The 17,280-nt window shown below is 47.8% G+C and overlaps 1 long non-coding RNA gene across 3 annotated transcripts in view; it reads right to left on the bottom strand.

Moving 5' to 3' along the window:
• Positions 1 to 17,280, bottom strand: part of LOC146859292 (uncharacterized) — a 279,048-nt gene that overhangs the window by 127,191 nt on the left and 134,577 nt on the right. For all 3 annotated transcript variants that reach the window (XR_014979758.1, XR_014979756.1, XR_014979757.1), the window contains exons 3-4: positions 8,157 to 8,217; positions 7,927 to 8,061 (exon numbers count right to left, since the gene is read on the bottom strand). This is a non-coding gene — a long non-coding RNA (uncharacterized LOC146859292). The remainder of the gene's footprint in view (positions 1 to 7,926; positions 8,062 to 8,156; positions 8,218 to 17,280) is intronic.

Below are 17,280 nucleotides of genomic sequence, written 5' to 3'. Positions count from 1 at the left end.
CAGCGCAACGAACCCCAGCCAAGCGGCCACCAACCTCACGAAGTGGATCAGCGACTGCGCAGACGACCTCGCCCCTCTGAGGACCCCGCCTAGCAGACCCAGCAGCAAGAAAGCCCCATGGTTCACCGACGAACTCAAGAGCTCCAAGAAGAACTGCCGAGCCCTCGAGAGAGACTGGCGCAGAGACCCAACACCTGTCAACATGACGGCCCTGAAGCTCGCCACCCGAAAACACCACCAACTGATCCACGCCACCAAGAAGACAGCATTCAAGGAACGACTGGACAACAACGCACACAACAGCAAGGAACTCTTCAACATCGTTAAAGAGCTCTCCAACCCCAACGCCGGAAACAAAGACATCACCCCTTCGCAAGACCTCAGCAACTCCCTCGCCTCCTACTTCCACAACAAGATCGCGGACATACACAACAGCTTCAGCACTCTACCATCGCACGCCACGTCCGAACCACCGCCCCCCACCACCACCCTCTGCGCCTGGACCCCGATCAGCTCCGAAGACACCGTCCGCACGATGAACTCCATCCACTCCGGGTCTCCGACCGACCCCTGCCCCCACCATGTCTTCAACAAGGCCGACGCTGTCATCGCACCCCACCTGCGAGACATCATCAACACCTCCTTCGACACCGCTACCTTCCCGGAGAGCTGGAAGCACGCCGAACTCAGCGCTCTACTAAAGAAGGCATCAGCCGACCCCACCGACCTCAAGAACTACCGCCCCATCTCTCTGCTCCCGTTTCCAGCAAAAGTCATCGAGAAGACCGTCAACAAGCAGCTGTCCGCCTTCCTCGAGACGAATGGATCCCTCGACCTCTCGCAGTCTGGCTTCCGAGCCAACCACAGCACCGAGACCGCCCTGATCGTAGCCACCGATGACATCCGAACCCTGCTCGACAACGGAGAAACAGCAGCCCTCATCCTCCTAGACCTCTCCGCAGCCTTCGACACGGTCTGCCACCGTACCCTAGTGCAGTGCCTCAACAACGTCGGAATCCAGGAGAAGGCACTGGAGTGGATCATCTCCTTCCTCACCGGAAGGACACAGAGAGTCCGCCTCCCACCGTTCAGATCAGAAGCCACCGAAGTCATCTGCGGCGTTCCTCAAGGCTCCTCGCTTAGCCCAACCCTCTTCAACGTCTACATGAGCCCCCTCGCAGCCATCGCACGCCAGCACAACCTCAACATCATCTCCTACGCCGACGACACCCAGCTGTTCCTCTCCCTCACCAACGACCCCGACACCGCCAGAGCCAACCTACACAAAGGGATGAAAGAGGTAGCCGAATGGATGAAGAACAGCCGCCTGAAACTGAACTCGGACAAGACGGAAGTCCTCATCCTGGGTTCCTCACCCTCCGCCTGGGACGACTCCTGGTGGCCCCCCGCCCTAGGCAACGCACCCAAACCAACAGACCATGCTCGCAACCTGGGCTTCATCCTGGACTCCTCCCTCTCCATGACCAGACAAGTCAACGCCGTCTCCTCGGCGTGCTTCAACATTAAGGGTGGGCGTAGTGGGCGTAGTGGGGCTACGTGAAGCAGCACGTAGTGTGCCCGAATCTACGCACACTACGCGCTTCGCGTAGCCCCACTACGCGCCACCCGCCACCCACCCACCCTACTTTTAAAAGATAAAATGAATTTGTAATAAAGCAAATTAAAGGCACTTACCTGACGCGCGGCGTCTACCGGGGCTCCCTCTTCCTGTTTTTCAATTTTCCTGACAAATGCGCATGCGCGGACGCCCGCGCATGCGCATTTCTTGCAAAAAATGCGCATGCGCGGGCGTCCGCGCATGCGCATTTGTCAGGAAAATTGAAAAACAGGAAGAGGGAGCCCCGGGAGACGCCGCACGTGAGGTAAGTGCCTAATTTGCTTTATTACAAATGTATTTTACCTTTTAAAAGTACGGCGGGCGGGAGGCGGGTGGTGGGCGGCAGGCAGCTACGCTTCGCCCACCTAGTGTACGTAGGCGCTGCCTGCTTCACCTACTTCGAAAACTGCAAAGCAGGCAGCGCTACGTACACTACGTGGGCGAAGCGTAGTGTCGCGCCCAGGGTTATTCAACATCCTGCGCATGCTACGTAAGATCTTCCGGTGGATCCCCACCGAGACCAGGAAAACGGTCACCCAGGCCCTCGTCACCAGCCGTCTGGACTACGGCAACTCCCTCTACGCCGGAACCACCGCCAAACTCCAGAAGAGACTCCAGCGGATCCAGAACGCCTCAGCACATCTCATCCTGGACATTCCCCGCCGCAACCTCATCTCCGGACACCTAAGAGACCTGCACTGGCTCCCGGTCAACAAGAGAATCACCTTCTGTCTCCTCACCCACGCACACAAAGCCCTACACAACCAAGGCCCAGGATACCTCAACAGCCGCCTCAACTTCTACGCTCCCAAACGCCAGCTTCGATCGACCAGCCACGCCCTCGCCGCCGTCCCCCGCATCCGAAGAGCCACCACAGGAGGAAGGTCCTTCTCCTACCTCGCCGCCAAGACCTGGAACTCCCTCCCGACCCACCTTCGCCTTACCCAGGACCACCTCGCCTTCAGGAAACAGCTCAAGACCTGGCTGTTCGAGCAGTAGCGGACCCCCTCCCCTAGCGCCTTGAGACCCTCCGGGTGAGTAGTGCGCTATATAAATGCTTTGATTGATTGATTGATTGATTGACTATAAATGCCTTAATGTCGCTTCCTTCAATGTCCTCAGGGACATTCAGAAAATTTAAGTTGTTCTTTCTCGAGTGGTTTTCCAATCTCTCAATGTCATCCCGCATCTCCCGGTTCTGCTGAGCAAGTTTATCATAAGCCACTGTAGTAGACAGAGCCTCCTTAATTTTTGGCAACTCCACTTCTAATGCATCCATCCTTGATGCAACCTCCTCCACCTTCCGATCAAGTGTCTCACAGGAAGCCTGGATCGCATTCTGATTTGTTTCCGAAATAGTGAAACGTTTTCCAATGTCCTCTTTTAGCCCTAGCAATAAGTCCGCCAATGTACCAGGAACAGGCATTGCAACTGGAATTATGGGGATATTATCTGTGTGAGTCACTGCAAGTATATCCTCCTTAGGTGTTACTATGGCTACAGATGAGTCTTCTTCACCTAAATTATCCTCCCCAGTTGTCCGACTGTCCTGCTGAATCTGCTCAGCCTCCTCATTTTGAGCCACGTCTTGAATGGCCAAAGCTGAAAAACTATTCGACAGTGCTATTGTTGGATGTACTGTGTCCTGTATAGGAGATGAAGTAGAGTGAGGCAGTGGGTCTATGGGGTCTATTGAATTAGATGGACTAAGTATGGGGGGTGTAGGAAGCAAACAGGCACTAGTAGAGCCCTCCCTCACTGCTTTGCCTATCATTGTTGTGGCACTCATAGTGTTTTTAGCACTTATAGCACTTATAGTACTTATAGACATATTGCTTGTGGTATTTCTTACGGTGCTGCTTGCAGTGCTCACGATACTAGTAGTGGTCACAGCACTTGTGGTATTTGCGGTGCTGGTTGCTGCCATCTTTTTCCCTTGATCTACTCCACTAGAGGATAAGACCTTATAGTACGATTTTAATGATGGTGTAACCTTAGGAAGGCTAGATACCCCGCCCGATATACCAGCTCTCACTTTTTTAATTTTCCCCTTACCTGGGGGGGTGTCCACCCCGCCAAGGCTTATCTTGCCTCTCCTAACTCTAGCCTTCAGTTGTCTCACTGGTGGGGAAATTGTTGGTTTTGAGGGTATTGTTACAGCGGTCGTATTCGTAACCCGGTTTCGCAATGTTTAGCGAGTTATCCCAGCCTGGGAAGGAGAAGTGTCAGATTTACAGTCACAATTAACCAAGCAGTTTTTTGGCTGTACACTGATAATAGCAGTAGCAGCACCGTGGTCTCCCTTCTCCATACAGAAAGCCTGATCCTGCTACCTGTGCTGGGTATAGGAGACCTGTTTTATGCTGATTTGTGTGGGATTATAAAGATCTAAACTCAGGCCCCCTCCGTGATTACTTGCCTTGTTCTCCTGAAAACCAACATACCCAGGAGAGAGGATGTATAACTTATCTTTCAACCGCGTGTTTTTGCTTGGATAACTTATTGTATTAGATGGCTTGCCGGGGGTGGAGACAAACCTGACAATGCCGACAGCCTGGTATACTTCCCGTCCGGCAGACCCAAATCCTCCAGTCCTGAAAGTCAATCTCCCGGGAATCTGCCACCAGAACCTAGCGGCTCCTAGTTCCTTGCACCACGCCGGCACAGCCGACTCACCGCCGTTTTCACCTGGGACCCTCCGCTCTGCTCTGCTGCACGAAAACGCCTGCGCCCGACTCAGCTAGTGAACCCGGGACACAAGCACAATCTCGAACTCGAGCTCGCAGGCGAGCCTCCCTCCAAGCTCGCTCAACTGTACCAAAACCGCCTCAATCAAACGCCGTCTAGTGCCGCTATTACCAAGATCCAGCTCGTGAACCAAAATCGCGCAACTTCACCAAGAAACAAGTGTGTTGAATGTCAGCCCTCCGCAAACGCCAGACGCCATACACAGAAGGAGGGGCTCCGTCGCGGCCGTTAGCTTCCGGCCGTCATGTCCTCCCACTTTTGTTCGAGCCAAGAAAGAGCTCACTTTTAGAGGACCACCATCAGGAAGGAGGCTTTCATCCTGGAGGATGGGCTGTGCTATCGCAGATCCTAGTGGTGGGTGGTCTGGTCCTATGACTGGCAGATTTCCAGGCCTTCTGCATCACAGATAGTCTTTGGGGGGCACAAAGGATACAGAAGAGTCACCAAAACCCCCAAACGCCAGGCATGCAGCCATGCCATGACAGATGTCAAGCCTATGATTTAAATGGCCAACTGAGGGAGGGAGGAACTTTGTATCTGCTTGTATGTCCTCTCTAGTTATGCTACCACTCCAGAGTAGACGTAGGAGACTTCTGGGTGACGGACCACAAGGGAGGAAAAGATGCATCTGCTCATGGTGATGATAGACATGTCAAGAGCATCACTTAACTTGCATGAGCCACACGTGCTTGTATGTGAGAGCTGGATAGATTATGTGTTTCCCTGTGTAATAAGAGTTTATTTACACTTTGCTGTTCCCGATTGCTGAGGAAATCTCAAATTCAGCAGGATTATGCCCTGCTGCAACAAAGGATGTACAACAGCCTGTTGTCTGTGTGTGATGATATTTTACAGAGCAAGTGAAATATTTGGGAATGTAAGATTTCCACGACCTGATAACAGGATGCAGGCACTAACTCTATTTGTGAATATTACAATGCTTTATATTCCCAAACTATGCCTCGCATGACCACTCCCAACCACCTTAGCGCTAAAGCCAAACTTCCAGAGAAGGGGTTAGGTCTGTCTAATGAGACTAGGACTGCATGCTATAGTCAAATAGGAAACCCCAGAGCACCAGCCACTAGGGGGTGCCATCACAGCAAACTGGATATTTGCTTTTTAAGTTCCTTGTGATGGAGGACAGGGTGGGGCAGCTGGAAATATCAGTTTACCTAAGGCTGTAAACTTCTTTGACTTGTCTGCTAGATATAGAGCTAAAAACAATTTGCGGGGAGATTTTGAACCCTGTACCTGAGAGCGTCAGCTATCCTTTTATTAGGTCGAGCATTCGAGACCTCTTGTATATACTTTAGTATATACGTTAGTATATATACTATAGCATATACGTTAGTATATACTTATATGTGTATGTACTTTGTGGGCTCTGGAGATCAGCCCTAGGACTGGTCTGCTTCCGCTTAGGGACTTTTTTTCTGTTCAACTGCCTCTATTTAACTGTCTTCATAGAAAACGACCAGCAGAGGTCAGTAAAATACCAGAATTGCTTTCTGCTGAGGGACTTTCTTTTTTACATTTTTCTGCCAACTGCCTCTATTTAACTTTCTAGATAGAAAACGACCAGCAGAGGTCAGTAAAATACCAGAATCACTTTAGCATTCTCTAGATTCCAGTCCATAGAAATTGTCTTCCACAAGCACCTGTACACAATAATATTTTTTTAAATCTTGTATTGTCAGTGATATGACCATCGAAGGCCCTGATTTTATATTAAAAACAGATCTTTGGACTGTACGATTTCCCGCTGAAATGCAATATTTCTCTGCATGTGTTCCCATTCCTGGCAGTTTGGTGCTTACTTTCCCTCCATGTTAAAGAACAGTAGATGTTTCAGCACCCAGGCTAATGTGCTGCATAGCTAAATACATGTGAGGTCCCAAAGGCGAGTCTGATTGCATTGCAAATGCTTGTTTAATTTGTAGTTGGTGTACATAGGTAAATCCTGACTTAGTTCCTGGATGCTGAGGATGCATGGTGTGCTTTGTTTTGTGAGATGTTTACTCTGTGATGAAACATACGAAAATAATATAGTAAATCAAAGCAAATGATATCAGATACGTTTCTGAGATCAATAATAGTGAACCATAATTCAAACTTCCATGGACACACCTTCTCTTCCCTCCAAATCTGTACACATTTCACACCCTACAATTATGCAACAAACACAGGCCCTAAGGCCTCCTTATTACCCCTTTATTTCGGCATACGTCTTGTAGAATGTTGTAAACTATAAAAGGTAGTCCTAAAGCAGAAATGATAGACCTATTTTACTAATGGATTTCAAGGCATTCTTAACCCCGTCTTAAGCCAGCACAAACTCCTTTGTTAACCAGAGTGTTTCTTGCTTGAGAAGACTATGTTAAGACTCACAATGCATGATGTTAATCTTATCCTATCAGTTCTTACATCTGGACAGTCTCCAGCTCTACACATTTCACACAGCAGGTCTGGAAAACTGGGAATGGCAAGATCTGATAGGCTTTTACATAGAAATGGAATACCACAGCCCCCCAACAGAGGCACTGGGACACAAACTGCAGATCTGTGACTGGGGCGTTGGACCTCAGTGTTTGGATGAGATGAGACTGACATCTGCAGAGCCTCGATCTAGCCACATGAAAGGGAACAGGGCTGCTATTTGAATTACACTCATGTATTAGTGCACAGATGGAATATTGGAGGTGTGACTGGTGTTGGCGCTGTGCGCGTGTCCAGTGCTGGGATGAATGGTAAGGATGTGGAGTTTGCACGTGGTAACATGCATGCACGCCATGTAGATCTTAGACTTATGGGGCAATGATCTGTGTAATGGACTATGGGCCATATCAGCAACGGTCAGCAATAATTATCGCTGTCCGTGCTTAGCGATAATTTTCTTATCGCTGGCTATCTCTGCTTTTTTTATCGCCCTGGTAGCGCGTTATCATCAACGCGCTGCTCCAGGGCGATAAAAAATCCAGTGATAGTGATGTTATCGCCATTTTGCAGGGAACATTGCTGGTCTCCCAGCGATGTTCCCTGCAAAAGGGCGATAACCTTGCTGATACGACCCTGTGGTCGTATCAGCATAATCCACCCCCAATGTTAGGGGTGGCTTAGTCAGGATTTTAGCAGACGTTAGTTTTTGGAGAAAACAGCAGTTTTCTTCAAAAACTAACGTCTGCTAAAATGCAAGGGCATCCTTGCTGATAGCACAAAGACGTGTTATTGTTCTCCTGACATGCAGTGTATGTCAGGAACGCCCACTTTGCAACTCATTAGAGATACAAAGGTAGGCGTAGTGTAAAAGGGTGCTAACATGCGAATACGCATGTTAGCACCATCTTGCTGATAGGGCGTTGGTTTTAGCTCCGCTTTTCTGGCTTTTAAAGCCAGAAAAGCAGAGATAAAGCCCTTGATGATATGCCCCCAAGTTGGTTAGAGTTAATTGTATTTGTTCACCTTAAAATACATGGAGAGTGCAGTGTGGAAGTGTGTGGAAGAACACTGCAGGTACGTGAATAACGATTCACTAAAAGGAAAGGGGTAATGGAACTTACATCACATTTTTTGACACTGCAATCCAACAACATCACGAGACCTGACATCTCTCTGGCTGTTCCACCCTCTCCATGATTAAAGGTCGGGACAACTCATGATCTTTGATCCTGATGACAACACAGGAAGTTACTTCTCTGAAAATAAAAAAACAAGGTCAATAATGTAACAATAAAGGCAGATAAATATTCTCAGACTTTATTTCTTGGCACTGTATTAACATGGGCACTACCTGATACACCAGGAGGCATCCATAGCATAGCCAGGTACAGACATCATATGGCGGGTAGAGGCTTAAATGACAAAAGACATAAAAGTATCAAAGTCGTATGGCGTCATAAATCAAGCACATTTTAACACTTTCCCCAACTTTTAACCCTAGATGCCTAGATCAATATGCAATGGTTACCCAAGCTATGATGTTTCCTGGATGAGGACACCATGTGCGAGAGATTGTGTGGTCAAACAACTTCCATTTGGCCAATGACAGGTTTGGTTGCCCCGGCTTAGTCTGCAATACTAAATAAAAGTGTAACATTATGTGCCCAGGCACAGTAGTCATATCCCAATCTCAGCCTCAAATGACCAGATACAACCTCAAACTCCTAGACACAGCCTCAAATTCTAAAGTTGTCTCACCTGTCTAGGCACAGTATCATTTGACTAGCCCCAGCCTTCTGTACCTCCCCAGATTCTCTTTTACATTATGACACAATTCAGTTCCAATATTAGGATATTCTGGCTTCAATTCCGAGGATGTTCTAGCTCCAATGCCACCTTGACATTATTGTTCTGCGACTACTACTCACCTCGTACAATGAATGAGCTCATTTTCACTAGGGCATTCATGGTCTACAGGATAACATTGGAGCTGCCTTATTATTTTTAATAGGCTGTTACTTCCTAATGAGAACAGGAAACAGTTTACGTTTGGTGTCTTTGGTACTGTGAAGAAAAGTCCTCTTTTATGGTGAAGTCAGATTTCCAATTACAATTTTGAAAAGCTATTTTTAGGAAATTGCAAATTTCCTGCCTTAGCCAATTAACTGCTTGTAGTCTGTATCTGAATCACATGACTGGGTGTAGTTGGCAGTTGGTCTTTGTGCATTCCTCCTAGTCAGCCACACACAATAGAGAGTTTAGGTGTACCTAGATGAGCCTTCACTGGCAGGAAGGGAGGGCACCCCAGGTACACTCCTGGCTTCACACAAAGGATTGCAAACCCCTCTGTCATTCGTCTAGAGCCAGGGGAGGCAGGAAACCTGTGCACTTCAGAGGGAAACCTCTAGACGCTTCTCCCGGGAAACAACCATTACAACGCAGTAATTACAACACACTACTTTTACAACGGAGTCATTACAACACAACATCCTTTACATCACATGCCATTACAATGCAGCCATTACAACGCATGTCACTACAACGCATGCCATTACAAAGAATGCCACTACAACGCATGTTATTATAACACATTATAAGGTAAGTAATGGGAAATAGTAATTTTTTACCCCTACACTATCCAACACTTACCCAACTGTTGCACTCACTGGAGTGGGAATAGTAATTTGTACCCCTACACTATCCAACACTTACCCTACTGTTGCACTCACTGGAGTGGGAATAGTAATTTTTAGTAGATAAGGAAAGAGCAGTTCCTAGGGGTGCTGTCTAAGACAGGGGGAAAGGGAGGAAGGGAAAGCACAGGTCTTTCTTCGAAATGCCCTCACACACCCCAAGGGATGTCATGCTTCATCATTTGGGCATTTACCCCTCGTCTGGCCGGCGCTGCAATGCCTGACGGGCTCCCGAAACCGGGGCTCTTTATCGGGGATCTTTTGAAGAAGCCGTATGGGTGCGTGTGGGTGTGAGGGCCAGGTGGTGCACTAGGAGTGAGATGGATAAAAAAGGTTTTTGAGCAGTCCTACTAAATTCAAGTTTTAATTATTGAGGTAGCTCCAACCTTATTAAAATTGTGAAGAAGCCCTGTGTAGGAAATAATGTTCCCTAAGGGCTAGTCTTAAGTGAGTGTGGTCAACATGTTTCGTGCCCCATCTGCCCCAGAAGGGGTCAATGGCACTTCGTCAGGACCAAGTAAGTGTGAATTAAGTGCACCGCCGTATAGCACTAGTTGCTAATTACGGCAGGAGGAAGTTAATGGAGAACTGGTACTGGGATGTACCGAGACCTGTAGGAGAAGGACAAAGTGAAAGGGGATAAAACCAGCGGTTAGACCTGCCAAGATGCACAATGTACAGGTACTGTGGTGAGAAGCACACTTGTGATTCTTAAAGGAAACTTCAAATGACTGTAAAGCCTCCAAACCCAGCCAAGGAGTGCAGGTAGACTAGGTGGATGCGACGTGAAAGAACCGGTGCTCGGTTGTCAGAAGTGGTTAATTGACAAAAGGTCAAGTGAACGGCGCAAATTGCGATAGTATGTGGTTTGGTGGAGGAGACAATCTCAACTAGTCTTTAATAGTTGGAGTCCCTCTTAACGTACATCATTTGCTAGTAAGTTGAACTGTTTTTGAAGCTCGGGTTGATGGGCATGCCACACATTGACCGCAAGGGTAATGTCCACTAACCGGAGGTAGGTTCCATAAGGTGGTAGGGACTGCAGGATCTGTCTTTTTTGGTCTGGTGTTGATGCTTCAAAAACAGTTCAACTTACTAGCAACTGGAGTTGGACCCAGAATAAACACACAAATTGTAACACTCGTAACTGTATCTACCTGATCACGTGTCCCTGCCCCCTACAATACATTGGGATGACCACACGCCAAGCCAAAACCAGATTAACTGAACACAGAAGTAATGTACGATGCAAAAAAACAAATATTAAAATGTGTTCACATTTTGCGGAAAAAAATCACACGCCCAATGACTTAAACTGGACTATTCTAGAGGCCTTCCCTAACATCACAAAAGAAGCCCTGTTTAGGAAAGAACAATGCTGGGTGTTCAAGTTGGGGTCTCACTTAAGGGGTTTAAATGACGACATACCCTGGGCAGAACTAAATTCAAACAATTAGCACATCCGGGCTAACTTGGTATGACGTCACCTCCAATTATTACCTGTCATGCCGGGCCTTAAATGGGACTGCTTCCCTGGGTTTTGAAGATAACACATCCTGGGCCGAACTGATAACAATTGCATGCCCTAGATGTACACTTCATATGAGATCAATCTTCAGTAACAGATTCCATGGTGGATATTGTAGGCATTCCACCTTATGAGCACTCCTGGAAATGTTCCTCGCTTACTATTCCTCCATGCTAACATTACGCTCCGCATAACATTAAGTCTGGGAATATTTCTCGAAAATGCAAGAATACACCATCGTACTAATGTTGTGCAGCCTTCTATCACATAGATCTCACTCCCTTCCTTTTAACTCCTACACTACCCCTACCCGTTCCAATATGGCTGCCATGATACTACGGCGGACACCAGAACTTCCCGGACGTGATCCAGATCGAACTTGCATTGATAGCCCATTCCAAGATGGCCGCCACGTTCAGGGACGCTCCTCGCACAGCGTTATTTAAGAACGCCGACCGAAAGGTTTCTTCACGGGGCCCAGAGCGAGGGTAGGACATCGGCAAAGTTGCTCGTCTACCGCCGTGAGTACTTAATGGGGTGTCTTAACCCAAACGGTTAGCCTTCTATGTACGCCGAAGTGTTGTCAACAGGTTTATGTAACTGGTCCTTTCATGTTCTTTTTACCATCCTCTTAGACTCCGGAGCAACTATTGTGCTCTGTTCCTCCCCGTCAGCCGGAATTAGGTCATTGGGGGTGAGTCCTCAGCATGTGTCCGTTACTCAAATTTGACACCAGCGTATTGAGCTTGCATGTTTTGTCGTTAGTCAACCACCATTGTCTTTTTACCACAGTCGCTGTGTTTGCTACATGTGTGTTTTTAGCCCCCCGGTTTCAATTTTTCAAATTTTAATATCCTGCAGGTCCCGGTCTACCTCCGACCTTATATCTTGCCAATATTCATGTTGCCAATAGCACCGGTTCTTTCACGTCGCATCCACCTAGTCTACCTGCACTCCTTGGCTGGGTTTGGAGGCTTTACAGTCATTTGAAGTTTCCTTTAAGAATCACAAGTGTGCTTCTCACCACAGTACCTGTACATTGTGCATCTTGGCAGGTCTAACCGCTGGTTTTATCCCCTTTCACTTTGTCCTTCTCCTACAGGTCTCGGTACATCCCAGTACCAGTTCTCCATTAACTTCCTCCTGCCGTAATTAACAACTAGTGCTATACGGCGGTGCACTTAATTCACACTTACTTGGTCCTGACGAAGTGCCATTGACCCCTTCTGGGGCAGATGGGGCACGAAACATGTTGACCACACTCACTTAAGACTAGCCCTTAGGGAACATTATTTCCTACACAGGGCTTCTTCACAATTTTAATAAGGTTGGTGCTACCTCAATAATTAAAACTTGAATTTAGTAGGACTGCTCAAAAACATTTTTTATCCATCTCACTTCTAGTGCACCACCTGGCCCTCACACCCACACGCACCCATACGGCTTCTTCAAAAGATCCCCGATAAAGAGCCCCGGTTTCGGGAGCCCGTCAGGCATTGCAGCGCCGGCCAGACGAGGGGCAAATGCCCAAATAATGAAGCATGACATCCCTTGGGGTGTGTGAGGGCATTTCGAAGAAAGACCTGTGCTTTCCCTTCCTCCCTTTCCCCCTGTCTTAGACAGCACCCCTAGGAACTGCTCATTCCTTATCTACTACTTCATTGGGGCCTACGATCAGGACCTAAAAAACTTGGCTCCGCGTCCCTCCTTTTGATCAATAATAATTTTTACCCCTACACTATCCAACACTTACATTACTGTTGCCCTAAAAGTATTATGCGTTGTAATGGTATGTGTGGTAATGGAATGCATTGTAAGTGTAGTTTCTAAAAATGCGTTGTGATGACATGCTTTGAAAAATCATGCATTGTAATGGATGTTGCGATGTAAAAACCGCGTTGTAAAGGCATGTGTTGTAAAAGTTTGCGTTGTAACGTGTCCTATTCACTTCTCCAACTTCAAAGGAGGCACCAGGTATAAATATTGGACCCCAGGCACCAACTCTTCAGTAAGGGTGGGTGGAGCTGGTGGAGCGGCACTACTTGGAATTCTGCGGAGTTACCTAAAAACTCACTGGAATTCTGCTCTGCTCCACTCTGCATTATGCACGCAGACATGGAGGATTCATGAGCCCCAGACTGCCACCTGCTTTACCGGCTTACCTCTGTTGTGGCTCTGATACGCTCTGTTTCTTCTCCAGTCCTTCCAGACTCTTGGGCCGCAACTTATAAAACAGCTTCGCTGCAGGACTTGTGAGGACTGCTCATGTGCTCATAGAGAATGGAGACCATAACCCCGTCTCCACTTTCCATGTGCAGTCCTTGCAAGTCCTGCAACAAAGGGGTTTAATTATTACAGCCCAGGAGGAGAAGAAGGATCCTGCACTGCCGAGGACAAGGAGACAGCCCGGGCATGGAGAATGCCACGCCGAGATCCAGGTAAGGAGGACTCGGGCAGGAGCAGAGCTTGGTTGCTTAGGTTAGGGGTAGGCGGCAGGGGCAAACTCCGCTATGCGCTGGAATCGGAGATTTTTGCTGAACTCCGCTCTCCTAGTGGAGTGCAGAGTTGGCAAAACTCTGCAAACTTCACTGGTGGAGCGGAGTTCGCCACCCACCCTTAATCTTCAGTACACTTTGAATACTACAGAAATAGAACTGTGCTTCTTTGCTGCCAGAAAGTCGGCCACTCTGCTGCTCTGCTGCTACTGCCCTGCTTGCGCCAAAGGAAGAATGGACCTGCACCCTTCATGGTATGTTGAAGTGACTCCAGAGCGTCAGCTTACAGACCTCCTGCTGAAAGCTACAGGGACATAACAAGTTGCAGAGGCTCCCTGCATCTGGCCAACTGGACAGCTACATGGGCCTGCAACAGGACCAGTCTGACTCCCGTGGGCATCTGCTGAAATGGGTTCTTGGACCCCAAGTGGTGCCCCTCAGGTCCTGGACCCTTGGTGTTGCCTCAGTTAAGCTCTGCTGAAGTTTTTGGGCTCTTTGCAAAGTGAACGGGCAAGTTGGTGCCAAAACTATGCTGCTTGTGCCAATCATCAAAGTGAAGTTCCATAAAACCAAATCTTTGCCCTACAGCTGAACCACCGCAGTGACTGACAATGCAAAGCTCCAGCCAAGACAGTCCGCAACATTAACAGGATCTTTGTGCTAAGTAATGATCATCCGCGACGCCCGGCCGGCCCTTTGCGCTACTTTGATAGACACCTGCGATGCTCTCCCTGCAACTTCCTGCCCCTTCCACGGCAAATGGCACTGGACTTGGAAGTTAACTCTTTCAGCCAGGACTAACCTGATCCCTGTATCCAACCCGTGCTCCATCACAGTCAGCTATAACTTGTGACTTTTTTCTCATCCCGCGTTACCAGATAGACGCGAGTGGTGCTTTGTGCTTTTAGGTGATCTTTTCACTTAAATCTTCAGAAATGAACACCTTCCGTTCTAAAGATGGGATTTTTGAGGATACGGTCTGGTTTTTTATTTATTAAAGTTTACTCTTTTTTTTCAAAATTGGTGTGGGATTTTTCTTGTGTTGTGTTTTTACTTAAATACTGTTTGAAGTGCTGCATAAATACTTTACACATAGACTCTAAGTTAAGCTACCAGAGGGTTGAGCACAGGTTGATTTGGGGTTTGTTATGACTTCACCAGGACAAGGATTGTGATTGCTGCTTGCATAGGATGTGGGGTGGCTCCTCCGCTAAGGCGGAGGAGAATCTCCCCACTTCTTTTCAGCACTGCAAAAAAGGAAAAATAAAATGATAATAATGCAAGGTTATTATCAATTTGTTTTTCCATGCGGAGGAAGTCTTTGGGGCGGGGCCAGGCTGCTCTGAAGACAGGAGCAGAGGGAGTGGTGAGTACACTTTGTAAGTGTGCATGAATGCTCGGTCCGGCCCGCCAAACATTCGAGGGCACTTTGCATGTTCTCCACCCAGGCTGCATTACAGCCTGGGTGGAGAACATGCCTAGGCTCCCATTCCCTGTCTGTGCGTCTGAGCACTGAGCCACAGCGCTCAGACCAATCACAATGCTTTATTGCAGCATTGTGATTGGCTAAAGGATCCTGGATGCTTGCTGCTTCCTGTTAGCAGAGAAGCCAGGAAAAGAGGACAGAGGCGGCCAGCCAGCTGTCCGGCAGGTAAGTGATCCTAATTTATTTTGCTTCCTAGAGGTCTGTAAAATTCATCCATGCTTTCTAGGGGTCTGTAAAATTAATCCATGCATTTTAGGGGGCCCTAAAATAATCCATGCTTTTTAGAGGTCTGTAGAATTCATCCATGCTTTCTAGGGGTTTGTAAAATTCATCTATCCTTTCTAGTGGCCTGTAAAATTCATCCATGCTTTCTAGGAATCTGTAGAATTTAATCCATGCTTTCTAGGGGTTTGTAGAGTTCATCCATGCTTTCTAGGGGTCTGCAAAATTCATCCATGCTTTCTAGGAATCTGTAGAATTCATCCATGCTTTCTAAGGGTTTGCAAAGTTCATCCATGCTTTCTAGTGGTCTGTAAAATGCATACTTGCATTCTAGGGGCCTGTGGAGGTGGTGTGAGGCCATGGGAGGCTCAGTCCTCCGTGCCCTGAGTGAGGCTGTGGCATGGTCCCTTGTCCAAGTGACTGTGACAAGAAAGACTTGAAAATAGAAGTGGAGGAGGCAGTGGAGGAGAGATTAGGAATGGAGGCGGGAACAGCTCAGCTGCTGCATCTGTGCTATGACAGGGCCTCTTCGCTCCAGATGTACCCTCCTCATAGATGCCCTGTTCCTCAGCTCTGGTGTGAGACTGATGCATTACAATGTCCTAGGACATAGGAATGGACTAGAACCCCCTGCTTCTTTGACAGCGCTAGCCACGGTACTCTTGTCTTTGGCCTCTGTCAGTCCCAGAGGTGCCAGTACCAGGGATAGCAGGGTTACCAGGGATAACAGGTTTACCCTAGCCAGTCCTTTAAAGGTTTCATTGTGGAAGTTGGTCTGATGTCTTCCACTGGCCATATGAGCGATTTCTGACTGGGAGACCTCCATTCTGATGCCCGGTGCCAAGGCTCAAAGGAACGAGTTAAAGCACATTCGCGATTCGCCTACATTCCATGTCACAGACACTAAGGGAAACATTTGAAAAGCTTTTTCCAATTTGTGTGTAACATATTTATGCATGCATCAGATCTGCTTGAAGAAATGCCCTGATCCCAATTCACAGAATCAATTTGGCTTTCAATATAAAAGTTACTTCATGCTTCAGCCTGTTCCAGAAACACATCAACATGCTAACGCCAAGAGACCAAATCTGTGAAACTTTATGTAGGAAACACTGCCTTCACCAGTTCCATGTCTCGCCCTCATCCCTTGACCCTTTTTCTTTACCTTCCCTTCGTGTCCTCCTGTTCCTATGTTGTCTGGCATTTTGTTAGTGGTTATAGCTTGAAGTGATGCTACAAATAAAAAAAAAAAACACAACATATCTGTCTCTGCTGAGTTGGCATTCAAGCCTAGAAGCTACATTCTTATTTTGTAGCTTTTTATATTATCCTTGGCAGCCAGGCCCAATTTTATCCATATGTTTGCAGTGATCTGGCACGCGCAGCTTGTGCTGTGCCAGCAGGCTTATAACATCGTAAAATCAATCAGATGTGTTTTCATTGTTTTCCATCTACAGACTTCACTTGGGTAGCTACAACAGCACGAGCCTTCCATGTTGTTGAGAAATGCTCAGAGTGACTGGTCCACGTGCTATCCAACCTTGGCCAGCGTGGTGGCGCGAGCCGGGCTCCGCCCGCCCGCAGGGCGCCGCTCTCTGTGATGTCATCGTCGTTGACGCGAGGCTCTCATCCCCTCAACCACCCACCCCGGTTCCACTCTAGAACAACAGTGCTGTGTGGCAGGGCGTGGCGCGTCCGAAGCACAAAAACAACAAGGAAAATACACCATGGAATCAGGATCGCCGCAGAGCCACGCACGCGCCTTGGAGCCATTTCTTGGAATTGCAGAGGAACAAGATCACATGCCTGACCCTCATTGTCAGACTAGATGGTTGTGGTCATATAATGGGAATCTTGTCTCTTAGGAGAAGTTGTAGCTCATTTAACTCTGGAGACATATTTCCAAGTATTATCCTCGATTTACGGCCATGTGCGAACAAAACACAGAAAATGTACTTTCTGGAGACTTTGAAAACCACGTGGTGCACCTGACGATCACCCAAAAATGGCTCGCGCATCTGGTGACATTGGTGCATCTCTCATTGCTCTGG

The sequence above is a fragment of the Triturus cristatus genome, chromosome 3_2 (genome assembly GCF_964204655.1).
Source record: "Triturus cristatus chromosome 3_2, aTriCri1.1, whole genome shotgun sequence".
NCBI lineage: Eukaryota > Metazoa > Chordata > Amphibia > Caudata > Salamandridae > Triturus > Triturus cristatus.
Note: the sequence above shows the minus strand (reverse complement) of the source record. Positions and strands in the feature narration are given on the sequence as shown.